The sequence below is a fragment of the Giraffa tippelskirchi genome, chromosome 8, assembly GCF_054371585.1.
Source record: "Giraffa tippelskirchi isolate mGirTip1 chromosome 8, T2T-mGirTip1v1.2.pri, whole genome shotgun sequence".
In the NCBI taxonomy this organism is placed as follows: domain Eukaryota; kingdom Metazoa; phylum Chordata; class Mammalia; order Artiodactyla; family Giraffidae; genus Giraffa; species Giraffa tippelskirchi.
Window position 1 is genome coordinate 72,110,001 of NC_137282.1, and position 11,167 is coordinate 72,121,167.

The 11,167-nt window shown below is 56.7% G+C and overlaps 1 long non-coding RNA gene across 1 annotated transcript; it reads left to right on the plus strand.

The window, feature by feature from the left end:
* Positions 1–1,858: 1,858 nt before the first annotated feature.
* Positions 1,859–8,299, plus strand: LOC145518741 (uncharacterized). The gene is made up of 3 exons (XR_014063240.1): positions 1,859–1,976; positions 4,195–4,388; positions 5,015–8,299. It is a non-coding gene; the product is annotated as an uncharacterized LOC145518741 (long non-coding RNA).
* Positions 8,300–11,167: the final 2,868 nt, after the last annotated feature.

Sequence of the window (11,167 nt, forward strand, 5' to 3'; positions counted from 1 at the left end):
GGGACACGCGCCGAGAAGGCGAAGCGAGAGCGTCCGCTGTGTCCGAAGACCGACGGCCTCCCTGACGCCCCGTGGAGGGGGGCGGGCAGGAGACCGAGAGTCAGGGCCGGAGGCCGCACCCACCCTCCCGCCTTCCTCACCCTCCCCGACGGGCAGGGGGAAAGGCAGGCGAGGGGCCCCGTGGACAGACCGAGAAGACCGCACACGTTCACCAGGAACGCCCGTCCCTCGTCCGGCACGGCTTAGGCCCGGCCCGGGAGAGCACGACCACACCACATCGATCCGTTGAGCCGAGGGGGAGGGGGGGAAGGCACGGTGAGGACAGTCGCCGGAGGGGCCCGCTTTAAGCCTCGCCGGCCGCCTCCCCCCGCCACACCTCACCTCGCCTCGCCTCAGGCGACAGCCGCCGACGACGACCCCAGGAGGAGGAGCTGCCTGACACGGGGCACGGAGCCTACAAGAGCGGGCGTCGTCCCGGCCACCACCGGGCGCCCGCAGCGGGGGTCACACAGGGTAGAAGACCCACGGCGCCTCGCCCCGCCGCCCTCGGGTCACCCAGAGACCGGAGGTGGCGCCACGGGTCGGGTCTGCCAGACACGCCACGCGGGAGCCGGCGCACAGGCCCAGGCCGGCGGCCCAGAGGCCCAGAGCCCCGCGTGCGTCCAGAGGCCCAAAGTCCTCGGCGGCAGACGCCGAGAGAGACCGTGTCGGCACTTACCTGGTGGCAGAAAAGGCCCATTTCGGGCGACAAAATGACAGCGCCCGACAGCGGGGCCCACCCACGACTGGCAGAGAGGGACCTTGGCACCTTGGCACCGCCACCTGTCCCCAGCACTACCCCAGAAACACCAGGCCCGGAGCTGTCGGGGGTCATCTGGTCGACTGGGGGGGGGAGGGGGGCGAAGGGGGCGCCCGGTGGGCGAGGTGGGGGCGCAGACGCCAAGGGGGAGGGAGCTGGCCGGGGACGCCCTCCCCCTTCGCCCGCACGGGTAGGTGTACCCGTCCGTCCGAGTCTCCGAGCGGGGGTTTGGCTTCGAGTTGCCAGAGAGAAAAACGAAGAGAGACCCGCCGGCGAGGCGCCTCCCACGAGACGAGCGGGCCCCCACGAGGGACCACGCCCGGGGCCCCAGACCGTCCTGTCCGTGGCACCCAGGACGGCTCGAGCCGGTCCCTGACCTCCTGGCCGTGATTCAGGGAGTTGGGGAGGGGTGAGAAAGCAAACCCTCCGGGGTGGCGAACCCTCCTGAAAGGGCGGGAAAGCAAGAACCTCCTGAAGGGAGACGCAAACCCTTCTGAAAAGGCGAACAGCAAATCCTTTGGAGGGCGGGAGCCAACCCTCCTGAAGGAAGAAAGCAAACCCTCCTGAGGGAGGCCCGGGAGGAGGCCAGACCGCCGAGTCCCAGGCGCTCCAGGGAGGGACGACCCTCTCCCTCCCTGCCCACCGCGGCGGCCCGGCCCAGGTAGGGTCCGGCCGGTCCGTCTCCGCGGCCGGAGGGGCACGGGGAGACGCTGGTCGACCCGGTCAGGCCACCCCAGAGCCCGGCTCTGGAGCGCCGCCGCCGCCGCGACGGCCACCCTCCTCAGAAACCTAGAGAACCAATCTCCGGCGACAGCAGGACGTCCCTAGGCCTCGGCGCCACCGCCACTGTCGCCGCCAGCAGAGCTGGTCTCTGAGAGCTGTGCCTCGGGCCCGGCGGCTGAGTCACAACCCTCCTGAAGGTCGCCGAAGCTCCAGAGGGGAGGGACACTATAAAAGCGGCCGCCAGGTGGCTCCTGACAACCGGCTCCAATGTCCCGAGGACGGGTCGCTGTCGCCGGCCGCCCAAACGCCCGAGCTCGGCCCGGAGCCGCCGCCTCCGAGAGACGCGACGCGACGCGACCCCGGCCGCAGAGGAAGGGAGAGGAGCTGGGAAATAGCTCCCCAGGAGGCTGCCACGAAGGAGACGCGCTCCCCCCACCCACCCACGCGATGCCAGGCTGGTGGGGGGACATTCCACGGAGACGCCGGCGGGCGGCGGGGCTCGGGGCGGGGACGGCCGAGAGAGGGGCACCAGTGACATCCCGGGCTCCCCCGGGCCCCCTCCCCCGAAGGAGGGAGGGAGGGAGGGAGAGAGAGAAGGGAGGGAGGCAGGGAGGGAGGGACCGACCGGCAAAGCGAAACCAGGCAAGCGCTGCTCCGAGAACAAAGCAGGACTCCTCGAAAGCAGACACAGACACAGACACGCAAGCCCAGGAGCAAGAAAGGAAAAGAAGGAGACACTCGGACCCCCAACAAGAGAAAACGAAAGTCAACCTGTGTCGAGACCGTGATCAAGTCCAACGACAACAAACACAAGCATGCGCCGCTGGGTGGGGAAAGTGCACGTGAGGACAGGAGAACATGGATTTCAAAACAACTGGCCACAAACACCGGAAAGGAAAGGCGGCCGGGCGGCCGGGCCGGGCGGTCTGGTCTGGGGTGGGGTGGCAGGGCTGCTGGGGGCGGGGGTCGGTGGCGGGGGGTGGGGGTGGGGGGTGGGGGGTGGAGGAAACGGGAGCACCTAGAAAGAGGAGGAGACTGTCGGCCGTGCTGAGACACGGAAACATCGCACGGCTGGGGACCCGTTCCTCTCGTTTTCCCCGGGGTGTGAAAGAGACTTACTTTGCCTCCCGTCTCCTGGGATTTCATCTCCCCAGCAACAACGGTCAGGCAAGCTGTCGGGTGTGTGTGTGTTGCGGGGGGTTGGGGGGGGTTGGGGAGAAAAAAAGAAGACACCTTTCAAGTGAAAGGAGGGAGCGTGAAGGTCTCTGAACCCTCGGACAGCGGCCTTCCATTTTCCAGACCAGTGACACGTTCTCCCAAGTCGCCCGGTTCCAGAAAACGCTTTTCGGAAACAGAATCCTCGAGGCCCGCGAACTCCTTAGGAATCCTCGGATGAGCTTCCGGGCCAGGCTATACCGTAGGCAGCGCGCTTCCCCTGAAGCCAAAGCCACGGGCTCCAGAGGGCCACGTCCAAGAAGCTGATCTCGTACGGAACCCGGTGTCTTCTTCTCTAGGACACTTCTAGAAGCAGCAAGAGTGCCCGTTTGTGAGAATCGAAGGTGAAGCCGGCACGATGTAAACCCAGCGATGTGTGCGGTCAGAGGCCCATCTAGATTCGAACTCCAGTTCTGGAGGGAGGGGAGCAGTGGGGACAGGAGGGTGGCCTGCGAGTCCGCCGTCCCGTCCCCACTCCTCCTGTGAACATCCGCCCCGCGGAAGGTGTCGAGGAACCTCATGACCTGACCTACGGGGTGAACCGTCGCCAAAGACAAAGAATTCCTCCAGCCAGGCGTTGTCCGCAGCCACGAACCCCTTCCCTCCGTCGCCCGGCCTTTCAGAATGCCACGTGGAACCCTCTCAAGACGAGTGTGGGGCTTGGAGGTATGGGCCCCCGAATTCTCCTCGCCCGGCCCTGCAAGAAACCATTCCGGGCGGGCCTGCCCCACATGAAGACTTTTCGGGCTTTTCGGTGGACCGGGCCTCCCGGGGTGCCCCTGCACCCGGCACCCTGCGACATCCCGAGAGATCCCACGGAGAAACGTCTCCGGCCACTCGCGCGGCACGGACGCTTCTTCCCCATCTGGGTCCCCTCACAGGATCTGTGAGTTCCTGCGGTTCCGCACGCCCTCGACTTGGCTGTGGTTCGGGGCTCTGCTCTGTTCCGTGTTTGCTCTCCGGCCCACGTGATCTCTCTGGCTAGGGCACCCAGGAAAAGCGAAAAGAAATCGAGTCCGCGTGAGTACTATTCAGGCATCAAGTGGGGATACCTACCAACGACCTCTAACGTGGATCCACCAAGATGGCGGCCGTGCGGGGTTCAGGAGGATCATTTTGCGCTTTCTGGGGGCGCTATTTGCTCTCAATGATTTCACGTGCCTTTTGGGCATGGCTCACGGAGATGGACGTGAAGCAGCAGGGCAGCCACATCTGGCGTCTCGGCCTAGCTAGGGCGGCTCCACGAGTGACCTCTCGGAACCGGGGCCGAGACCGCCATCCCTCCCCGGGCCCCCCCCCCCCGCCTCGGTGGCTGGGTATGGGGGGGAGGAGGGGGAGGTTTCGGAGGGGAGACGGGAGATCTGGGCTTGTGGTTGGGGGCGCGCGGGGCCACACGTGTCATGTCGTGATATTCCTGTAACGCTCCAACAAGATACATATTATTCTCTCTTCTGCAGATTTCTATCTGTGTCTGAATGGAAATGTATTAGACTCTTGAAATCTGAGCCTTGACGAGGGGTGCGCCCTGTACGTCTCGGGCTACAGGCAGCATACGGAAACTGAAGATATCAGGAATCACGTATAAAGGTTAAAGTCAAAGAAACGGACCTAGTTCAGTGGCAGACTTAGTCTTCCTCGCTGCAGCCTCAAGGTAAATGCTGGGGGTACCCAGTCTATTCTTGGGAAGATACAGTGTTTCTTTTAACTGTTGCCAGCAACGCAGCTTCTCCTCTACCGGAGTTGAAACTGAGATTTAGTTCTTGCAGCTAGTAGTTCTTTTTCAGAACATCTATCAGGAAGGATCTGAATAGCTTGTCATGTCCCTGAAAATATACTAGAGAACATTTGGTTCAGTTCTCGTACCCAGAGACTGGGGAAATTAAGGTGGCACTAGAAATCGCACCTTTTGGTTATATAGTATCTTTCCTGGAAAACAGGCTGCTCTTAAACTCTAATTGTATCAAACAGTAGCAGGGATGAGAAGTGCATGATCCACAAGTTTCAGTAAAGCTGGCTCTCCCGCTCCTTAACATTATATACATTGTTAACAAAAGTGTAGAATTGGACACTTGATGGCAACAAAGAGGCATCCTGTTTGGCGTTTCTTTGGACTGCAGCCGGGAGAGGAGCAGAGCCGACTTGTTCAGTCCCCGGTCCTGCTACTCCTAGGCCTTTCCTCACACTTGATCTTGGACGCTCTGGGGCAGGTTGTGTCTGCAACAAGCACTCGATTTGTCCGGAAGCACTGAATCCTCTGTTCATCGCCTTTGTTCCCAGGACTGTCTCAGGAGGTGACGACGATTTCCCATGGGGGAATCTGTGTCAGAGGCTTGCCAACCATACTTTTCACGTGGTTCATGCAAAGCTCACCCGTCACCGGTCACCTGTCAACTCACCATCCGTACGAGAGTCAGCACCAACACGCCCGGCAGAGCTGAGCGTCAAGAAGGGGTTGCGTGGAAAGAGATGTGTATGCTTGGTCCTGGTCCTGGTTATAGACAGAAAGTATCAAGGGGGAATAACTCCCAGAATAAGTAGGCCTGCCTGGAATGCGAAATAGTGAGAAGAGGCCTCGCGCTTGGAGGACGGGTCAGAGCTTTAGCCACGGGAGAGTGAAAAGGAAAGGCCCGGGAAAGGGCCGTGGGGCAGGGGACGGTCTGAGCCCAGCACCAGCGGTGAAGGACGAGGAGGCACCTTGAAAGAACGTGCTGTTTCGGAGGTTTGTGGTAAGAGCACACCGGTGCTGCTAAAGATGAGGCTGGTGGAACCCAGATAGTAGAGAGGCGCCAGAAACCGGCCAGGAAGGATGAGAATCCTGTGTGCTGAGGACCGGCACTTCACCAAGCCCACAGCAAAGGGTGCTGTCTAGATTCAAACCCAGTCACTCGCGCAAACGCCACTCAGCCACCTCCTCATCTACAAGGCCGACAGATACTCGGTGCGTGAGGTGCGTGTACAGTCTAGGTGGGCGGCACTCACGTTATCGGGCAACCACACAGCTAATACGTGCTTTGAAAGAACCAACAGTGAGCTGATAGCTTTTTCTGGATCTGCCTATAACCAAAGATACCGCTCGCTGCATACTGTGGATCTCGACTCCTGTCTCACGTCTCCATGAGGCCGTCAGAAAAGTACTGTTCGTGCTACCTCTCAGGCCAGGAATGACACTTAAAGTGTAACGTGCTCACCAAGTCCTCAGAGATTCATGGATTTGAATCGAGAAATTCCACCTGGTCCTTTCGCTCCCGATCCACTCCTGCTCTCACCACTACTACCACACGGGTCAGACACGAGCGAGTTCAGCTGAATTAGCTTGCACACGTGGGGACGGAGTTAGCTTTCGGCACACGGATATTTAGGAATTCCATGGCAGTATGCCAGGTATTCACAGTATGTATGGGATATTCGCCTAATTTGATAACAAGAGAGCTCAGGCCTCAGGCATAACTTCAGGCAGATTTTCCCTCCAACAGAAACAGCTCAGATGGGCTGGCAGCCCGGGAAAATGAGCAACTGCCACTGACAGACTGAGACACCTATGGGCTCCCTCCGTGGGGAGACCTTCTGCCAAGGCTTCTCCCTCAAGGGCCGTTACCCAGCCTGCGGGCATCAGCTGAGGAGAAGGGGAGGTGGGTGCCCCGGAAAGCAGCCGCGCTCGAGTCAGTCTCCCGGGAGCTCTCGTTCCAGCTCTGGACGCTCACTCCCGGGCCTGGGTTCCCACTCCAGCTTTCAGATGGATCCCAGGCCCTTCTTCAGAGAAGTTCCTCCAGATGAGTCCCCAGCCACCAGTGGGCCTCATTCGACCTTGCGGGACCTCCCTCCCCTTCTGAAGCTAGGTTCCGTCTCTCTCTTCACAAAACTTTAAGTCCAACATAGATTGTTAACAATGACTTGCCATTTCCTTTTGTTCTCACCATTATTCTGACTACTTGCAGTTAATTCCGCTCACCTTTGGATTGCTTACGACACTCCAGGCCACTGAAAAAAAGGGAGTTTCCGTTCTGAGCTCAAAGATCCTCAGGCGGCATTTGGGCCTTACTTTACCTCTGCTGGAGGCAGGAAGGTGGCAGGTGACCGGGACCTGCCAAGAGCAGAGCAGAAGCTGTGCCCCCTGAGCAGTGGTGCCTGGCTCTCTCTCATTGGTCGCAGAGGGTCTGCAAGATTCGAGGGGGTTCTTGACGGCCCCACCATGCTGGTGAGCCGTGTCGTCTCATCTCATCGGGAATCTGACCCCTCATCAGCAAGCGTAGCCATGTGCCCTCACCCTGAGTCTCTAAACCCTTCCCAGACCATCACTCGGCCCGCCTTCTCCTCTCAGGCAGAATGAACCTGGGCTTCTCTCCTGGGACAGGTCATTCTGTGTCATGGGATGTCCTCTTTACTCCTGTTGCCGGCAATAGGAGTATTGATGTGCCGCTCATAGGTCAGAGACTCCTCATTCTTATTACCCAGAGGCTTTTCTTCAGTCAGTAAATTTTGTTCCTTTGAAGTTAAAGGGATTGCCTTTGAAGACTATCATTTCTGACCTAGTCGCAAACCGTCTCTTTTGAGGAACTTCCTTAGGGTTCCAGGGATTAAGACAGTTTGCTTCCATTGCAAAGGGCACAGATTCATTCCTCGATTGCAGGATCTAGATCTCCTGTGCCTCACACTCTAGCCAAAAAGGTATATTTTAAATATAAGAGGGCCAAGCATAAACCTACTACTTTCCCTTTCCATTATTATGATAATAATCTAATTCTCTTCAAGGCAACACAAATGCTTCTTACTAACTAGAAGGATCATGTCGCGGAAATTATAAACAGAAAAACAGGGAATTACTTCATGATATCTCACTACATCCGTCTCCGATCCAACGTCCGAAACATCAAGGAAGTCCACGTAAAGTATCATCTTTAAATAGAGCGCTCCACTTTGAGAGAATAGAACTAAACTCATTAAAACTAAGTTTTCCAGCATGTGGCTGCTTTGAAATCTTGCATCCAACCGACAATTCTGGAGCATATGATAATTCGGAATTGAGTAATCGATGACACAAACACTCTCCTCGGCAGGGGGACGTTTTGGATCGCCTGAGTTCTAGGTTCTCAATGTTATCAAGCCAGACACAATCTTCACGGTTTTTCATAGATCTTGTAATATCTTTTTTTAAAATTTCAACTTTTTTGAGGTACAATTGACATACAAAATTGCAAGAAATTGAAATATAACTGTGGTGATTTCACGTGTTTACGATGTGAAAGGATTCCTCATCCAGTTAATTAATATCACCTCACATATTTCACTTTCTGTTTTTTTTTCTTCCCTCCATCTTTCCTACTTAGATTTTTATCTTCATAAGATTTCATTTATACAAAACATGTCAAAAAGAGTGCCATGTTTTACATTAGATCCTCAGACTCTATTCATCTTATAGCTGAACATTTGTTCCCTTTTACCAACCTCTCCCCATAGCCCTAGTAACCACTTTTCTACTCTCTGGATGAGTTTTACTTTTTCATGGATGCACTATCAGAGCCAGTCCTGAAATTTCCTCCAATTACAATTCTTCTCTCAGAGTCATCAGTCCATTTTGTGTTATCTTTCATGTTTTACAAAATTACTCCTAACCAGCAATGGAGCGGGTGTGGCAGGCAATGAGCCAAGAAGATTTACAGGGTGGCATCCACTTACTGTGGGAACTAACCATGGCATTGATCAGTCTATCAACCTAGAAAGAGATCACTGGACATTGCACAAAAATTTGCTTATTTCTTTGTAGAAGTTTGGCATTAAACTAAACCCTTAGTTTGGGATGGGATGGGGTGGGGTGGGGTGGGGTGGGGTGGGGTGGGGTGGGGTGGGGGGTGGGGGGTGGAGGAAACGGGAGCACCTAGAAAGAGGAGGAGACTGTCGGCCGTGCTGAGACACGGAAACATCGCACGGCTGGGGACCCGTTCCTCTCGTTTTCCCCGGGGTGTGAAAGAGACTTACTTTGCCTCCCGTCTCCTGGGATTTCATCTCCCCAGCAACAACGGTCAGGCAAGCTGTCGGGTGTGTGTGTGTTGCGGGGGGTTGGGGGGGGTTGGGGAGAAAAAAAGAAGACACCTTTCAAGTGAAAGGAGGGAGCGTGAAGGTCTCTGAACCCTCGGACAGCGGCCTTCCATTTTCCAGACCAGTGACACGTTCTCCCAAGTCGCCCGGTTCCAGAAAACGCTTTTCGGAAACAGAATCCTCGAGGCCCGCGAACTCCTTAGGAATCCTCGGATGAGCTTCCGGGCCAGGCTATACCGTAGGCAGCGCGCTTCCCCTGAAGCCAAAGCCACGGGCTCCAGAGGGCCACGTCCAAGAAGCTGATCTCGTACGGAACCCGGTGTCTTCTTCTCTAGGACACTTCTAGAAGCAGCAAGAGTGCCCGTTTGTGAGAATCGAAGGTGAAGCCGGCACGATGTAAACCCAGCGATGTGTGCGGTCAGAGGCCCATCTAGATTCGAACTCCAGTTCTGGAGGGAGGGGAGCAGTGGGGACAGGAGGGTGGCCTGCGAGTCCGCCGTCCCGTCCCCACTCCTCCTGTGAACATCCGCCCCGCGGAAGGTGTCGAGGAACCTCATGACCTGACCTACGGGGTGAACCGTCGCCAAAGACAAAGAATTCCTCCAGCCAGGCGTTGTCCGCAGCCACGAACCCCTTCCCTCCGTCGCCCGGCCTTTCAGAATGCCACGTGGAACCCTCTCAAGACGAGTGTGGGGCTTGGAGGTATGGGCCCCCGAATTCTCCTCGCCCGGCCCTGCAAGAAACCATTCCGGGCGGGCCTGCCCCACATGAAGACTTTTCGGGCTTTTCGGTGGACCGGGCCTCCCGGGGTGCCCCTGCACCCGGCACCCTGCGACATCCCGAGAGATCCCACGGAGAAACGTCTCCGGCCACTCGCGCGGCACGGACGCTTCTTCCCCATCTGGGTCCCCTCACAGGATCTGTGAGTTCCTGCGGTTCCGCACGCCCTCGACTTGGCTGTGGTTCGGGGCTCTGCTCTGTTCCGTGTTTGCTCTCCGGCCCACGTGATCTCTCTGGCTAGGGCACCCAGGAAAAGCGAAAAGAAATCGAGTCCGCGTGAGTACTATTCAGGCATCAAGTGGGGATACCTACCAACGACCTCTAACGTGGATCCACCAAGATGGCGGCCGTGCGGGGTTCAGGAGGATCATTTTGCGCTTTCTGGGGGCGCTATTTGCTCTCAATGATTTCACGTGCCTTTTGGGCATGGCTCACGGAGATGGACGTGAAGCAGCAGGGCAGCCACATCTGGCGTCTCGGCCTAGCTAGGGCGGCTCCACGAGTGACCTCTCGGAACCGGGGCCGAGACCGCCATCCCTCCCCGGGCCCCCCCCCCCCCGCCTCGGTGGCTGGGTATGGGGGGGAGGAGGGGGAGGTTTCGGAGGGGAGACGGGAGATCTGGGCTTGTGGTTGGGGGCGCGCGGGGCCACACGTGTCATGTCGTGATATTCCTGTAACGCTCCAACAAGATACATATTATTCTCTCTTCTGCAGATTTCTATCTGTGTCTGAATGGAAATGTATTAGACTCTTGAAATCTGAGCCTTGACGAGGGGTGCGCCCTGTACGTCTCGGGCTACAGGCAGCATACGGAAACTGAAGATATCAGGAATCACGTATAAAGGTTAAAGTCAAAGAAACGGACCTAGTTCAGTGGCAGACTTAGTCTTCCTCGCTGCAGCCTCAAGGTAAATGCTGGGGGTACCCAGTCTATTCTTGGGAAGATACAGTGTTTCTTTTAACTGTTGCCAGCAACGCAGCTTCTCCTCTACCGGAGTTGAAACTGAGATTTAGTTCTTGCAGCTAGTAGTTCTTTTTCAGAACATCTATCAGGAAGGATCTGAATAGCTTGTCATGTCCCTGAAAATATACTAGAGAACATTTGGTTCAGTTCTCGTACCCAGAGACTGGGGAAATTAAGGTGGCACTAGAAATCGCACCTTTTGGTTATATAGTATCTTTCCTGGAAAACAGGCTGCTCTTAAACTCTAATTGTATCAAACAGTAGCAGGGATGAGAAGTGCATGATCCACAAGTTTCAGTAAAGCTGGCTCTCCCGCTCCTTAACATTATATACATTGTTAACAAAAGTGTAGAATTGGACACTTGATGGCAACAAAGAGGCATCCTGTTTGGCGTTTCTTTGGACTGCAGCCGGGAGAGGAGCAGAGCCGACTTGTTCAGTCCCCGGTCCTGCTACTCCTAGGCCTTTCCTCACACTTGATCTTGGACGCTCTGGGGCAGGTTGTGTCTGCAACAAGCACTCGATTTGTCCGGAAGCACTGAATCCTCTGTTCATCGCCTTTGTTCCCAGGACTGTCTCAGGAGGTGACGACGATTTCCCATGGGGGAATCTGTGTCAGAGGCTTGCCAACCATACTTTTCACGTGGTTCATG